At 52.1% G+C, this 4,668-nt stretch overlaps 1 protein-coding gene and 1 pseudogene across 1 annotated transcript in view; both read left to right on the top strand.

Annotated features, from left to right (window-relative positions):
* The first annotated feature begins 731 nt into the window (after positions 1 to 731).
* Positions 732 to 1,534, top strand: LOC102240540 (annotated as a pseudogene).
* A 3,015-nt stretch (positions 1,535 to 4,549) lies between these two features.
* The window catches only part of METTL7A (methyltransferase like 7A), a 9,479-nt gene continuing 9,360 nt past the window's right edge, over positions 4,550 to 4,668 (top strand). Inside the window, exon 1 of the mRNA XM_005869262.2 lies at positions 4,550 to 4,623. The gene's annotated coding sequence lies outside the window, so the exon portion shown is untranslated. The remainder of the gene's footprint in view (positions 4,624 to 4,668) is intronic.

Genomic DNA, 4,668 nt, shown 5'->3' with positions numbered 1-4,668 from the left:
AATGAGTAGTTTAACAAAGATAGAAATCATAAAAAAGAATCAAAGAAAAATTCCGGAGCCTAAGAACACTATGAATAAATTTTTTTTAAAAAGTGGCAATAGAGAGCATTAACAAAATGGATCCAGCAGAAAAAAAGCATCTGTGAGTTAGAAGACAGAAATTTTGAAATATTCCAGTTGGAAGAGAACAAAGAAAAAAGAAAGCCTGTGTGATCTATGGAATACTAACAAAAAGAACAATTTGCAAACTGTTGCAGGTTCAGAAGGCGAAGAGAGAAAGAAAGGGGCAGACACTTATTTAAATAAACTAGAGGCCCAGTGCACAAAATTTGTGCATGGGTAGGGTCCCTAGGTCTGGCTGGCAATCAGGGCCAATTGGGGCCTTCCTGCTGCTGGCCAGGGCTTCCTTTGCTCTGCGCCACCCCCTGGTGGTCAGCACACGTCATAGCAAGCGATCGAACTCCTGGTCTCTTGGTCAAACTCCTGAGGGGACACTTTGCATATTAGCCTTTTATATATATAGATATTAACTGGGAACTCCCCAAGTCAGGGGAGAGATTTGGACATCCAAGTTCATGAGGCTCATAAGAACCAAACAGTCAACTTAAAGTGATCCTCTAAAACACACATAACAATAGAGATAAAGTAAGGCTCGCTCGCAGGCCAGCGAGCTCGTCTTCACCAGCCGGCCAGTGTGCGTGGCCGAGACCGTCTTCGTCAAGGTCGCGCGCTCTCCTTTGGCGTCACCACGTGAGACCCCGGCACGCTGCGGCCTGCGGACCTGCCCTTCAGCACGGAGGCCCTGGCGGACCGCAAGGAGTTCTGGGCAGTGGGCCGCGTGCTCGAGCCCCTGCAGAGTGGCGACATCCTCGGCCTGGTGGTCAACGACGAGAGCGAGCTGCACCTGAGCCACAATGGCGCCGCCGCGGGCATGCAGCTGTGCGTGGACGCCTCGCAGCCCCTGTGGATGCTCTTCAGTCTGCATGGAGCCATCGGGCAGATCCGCCTCCTCGGCTCCACCATCCTGGCAGAGCGGGGCATCCCATCACTTCCCTGCTCCCCCGCCTCCACACCAACCTCGCCCAGTGCCCTGGGCAGCCGCCTCTCTGACCCCTTGCTCAGCACCTGCAGCTCGGGACCTCTGGGGAGCTCTGCTGGCGGGACAGCCCCCAACTCGCCGGTGAGCTTGCCCGAGTCGCCAGTGACCCCAGGCACGGGCCAGTGGAGTGATGAGTGCACCATTTGCTATGAGCACGCAGTGGACACGGTCATCTACACATGTGGCCACATGTGCCTCTGCTATGCCTGTGGCCTGCGCCTCAAGAAGGCTCTGCACGCCTGCTGCCCCATCTGCCGCCGCCCCGTCAAGGACATCATCAAGACGTACCTGGAGCTCCTAGCCCGGCGCGCCCACCCCTCGCGCCACCTCCTCGGACTGCAGCCCAGCGCCAGCTGAGGGGCAAGCCACGGGGCCCTTCTCTTCTTCCTCATTTTGGAAACTCTCTTCCCTTCTCCATTAAACTTGGGAAACTGAGGTCCCTGAAAGTTTGGGGAGGAGAGGGGTACATACAGGTTTGGGGGGAAAAGGAGGGCAGAAGCAGATCGCCCCGCGGAGGGGAGGGGAGGAGTCTGCACTTTGTCTGCCTTTCCCTTCTCTGTGCTCAGCTCTTCCCTTCATGCTGAGGGACTAAATTGGGGCTCCGCCTGGTTCTAACCCCGCCCCATCTGGGACCGACTTCTAGCCCGTGTGGCACCTTTGTGAGAATTAGAAAGTGCGTCCCTTCCTCTGGGCAGATGTGGCCCTGGGCCAGGGCGTGTGGCTTGGCTAGTGGGGTGTGGACTGGACATCAGTTCGCTCCCTCTGCCAGCTGCCCTGGAGCGGTGCACGGCCAGCTTGACAGCAACCCTGGGCAGGTGGCCCCCGAGCTGCTGCCTTACTCTGACCTGCTCTCACCGTCTCCCTCTCCTCCCGCCCCTTGGGCCCGGCAGCCAGGGGGAAGGAAGGCCAGCGGAGGCTCCAGGTTCCAAGTGTCTGGCCCCGTGCCCTGGCAGAGATGCAGCGGGCCGTTTCCTGGCCGTAGCCTTTCTGCCCCAATCATCTCGCCCCTCGTTGGCTGGAGAGCAGGGTCTGTCTTCTGTCAGGGTCTCTAAGAGCAGGTCTGCATCTCCTCTCTGTGACCTGTCCTCCCTCCTGCTGTCCTGGGCCTGGCTGATGCTCAGAGATGTGGAGTGTCCCCAGGCAAGGCCAGGGCCCTGGGTTGGGGGGCAGGGAGGTTTCCTGGAGTGAGACCAGCTTTTTTCTTTATTGTAATTTATTTATTTATTTGGTTTGTGGGGTAATTTCATTTTTTTGGGGGGGGGGGGAGTTTCCACCCTTCGAGCCCCTAGAAATGCTGCCCTGATGTGTGTGGATTGAGAGGGGCAGCATTTCCCAGACTCCAGCTAAAAGTCCACAGTGAGCTCTGCTTACCTTGAGTTAGAACTCCTTAAAAGGGGGCTGAATTGGGAGGCCTCCTGGTGAACTGTGCCAGCTCGCAGGCTCACTCAGCTCGAGTGGTATCATTAAATACTCCTGGGTTGATTGATTACTCGCGGGGTGTGATTAAGTAATTAACTGAGGAGCCACTTGGAGCCGCCAGGTGCCCACCCTTGAGGTTTTTGCAGAACCAGGTGGGCCAGAGCCTCCGCTTCTCCCCAGGGATGAAGCTGGCAGCCTGGGCTCCTCGCAGGCCCCCCACGGCCAGCCCCCCCCTTCCGTGCCGCCAGGCTGCTGTGGCTTCCATGACCCGGGCACAGCACTGGCCCTGCCTCGCCTGAGCTCAATCCCTGTTGGCTGTGACGCAGTTGCCCCATTTTGCTTCTATTAAAAATGTCTGTGTATTTCCAGAAGAAAAATAACAACATAAAGGGGAGGTAATAAAAGGGAAGTTATTGTCAGCAAAAAACCTACAATAGATTCACAAGAGAGGAGAAGGAAGATGCAAGGAAGAAAGAATTCTACCCAGAGTCTCAGAGGGTGGTGGCCCTTCTGATACCTTGATATAGGACTGTGATGCAATAAATTTCTGTTGTCTTAAAAAAAAACAAAACCCACCTATAAAAAAAAAGAAAGAAAAAAAAGAGCACATAGTCTGTGGTTCCATTTACATAAAAGTCTAAGAAATGCAAACTAATCTCTAGGTATAGAAGACAGATCAGTGGTAGCCTTGGGATGGGGAGGGCAAGAGGAGGGGATGGCATGACTGAAGTGATGGTTTCACGGGTGTATACACAGAATGTCAAAACTTATTAAGCTGTCGTTAAACACAGTTAAGCAGTATTGACTATATCCCCTCTGCTTTACTTCACATCCCCGTGACTATTCTGAAACCACCAACTTGTCCTTCTTAGTCCCTCACCTTTTCACCCAGCTCCCTAAACCCTCTTCCCTCTGGCAATCATCAGTCTGTTCTCTGTATCTATGAGTCTAAATATGCAGTACAATTTATTGTATGTCATTCCACCTCGGAAAAGCTGTTAAAAATGGAATGGAGCACGGCTGGTGTGGTTCAGTGGTTGAGCTTCCACCTGTGAACCTGGTGAACCAGGAGGTCATGGTTGGATTCCAGGTCAGGACACATGTCCAGGTTGCAGGCATGACCCCCAGTGTGGGGCCTGCAGGAGGCAGCTGATAAATGATTCTCTCATATCGTTGATGTTTTTCTCTCTCCCTCTCCCTTCCTCTCTGAAATCAATAAAACTATATTTAACAACAACAACAAAAAGGACCAGATAGCTCTGGTCAGGCAGCTCAGTTGGTTAGAGCATTGTCCTGATATGCCAAGGCTGTGGGTTTGATTCCCAGTCAGGGCAAATACAAGAATCAATCAGTGAGCACATAAATAAATGAAGAACAAATCTTTCTCACACCAATAAATTCTAAAAACGGAAGATATGAAGTTTATAAAATACATGTAGGGAATAACAAATAATGAAATAATAGCACATTCTCTGTATCCATCGCCCAGTTTTTTTTAAAAAATAATGTAATCATTATTTTTAAAAACTGCTGTGGTCCCCAACCAGCCTAAAGCTGGGGCTTTTCTTGTTAAAAGTAGAAGGCTGTTTGAAAATATTTCTGAATGCTTGAGCTTTCAGAAATTTTGTGTATTCAGATTTACCAGTCTTTCCCTTTATAGCTTCTTCCCCACTCTGAGAACCGACACGTGCAGTTTGAGCGCTTCGTGGTGGCCGCCGGGGAGAACACGCACCCGGTGGCCGATGGCTCCTTGGCCGTGGTGGTCTGCACCCTGGCCCTGTGCTCCGCGGAGAGCCAGGAGCGCATCCTCCAGGCGGTGCGCAGAGTGCTGAGGCCGGTGAGTGTCAGCGTGTGAGCAGGGCCGGTTAGCAGCGACCGCATCACCTCGAGCGGGCCTATCACTTTCAGCTGCATCAATGCTATGTGAACATTCTGGGGAACCATTTCTGTCTAAGTTAGCTGAATAATGTGGTGCACGGTTTGAAACTGAAACTTGCCCTTTAAAAGATGGTCAGCCCAAAACAGCGACTTAAAAATAACTGTTGAGTTAGGAACCTCTGAGTCTCAGCCCAGAACGCGAAAGGGAAATTTCTGAACTGTGGCCGGTAGGCGCGTCCTTTCAATTTCCTTTTAAACACCTCAGTTGGGTT

Source organism: Myotis brandtii, unplaced genomic scaffold (assembly GCF_000412655.1).
Source record: "Myotis brandtii unplaced genomic scaffold, ASM41265v1 scaffold29, whole genome shotgun sequence".
In the NCBI taxonomy this organism is placed as follows: domain Eukaryota; kingdom Metazoa; phylum Chordata; class Mammalia; order Chiroptera; family Vespertilionidae; genus Myotis; species Myotis brandtii.
Note: the sequence above shows the minus strand (reverse complement) of the source record. Positions and strands in the feature narration are given on the sequence as shown.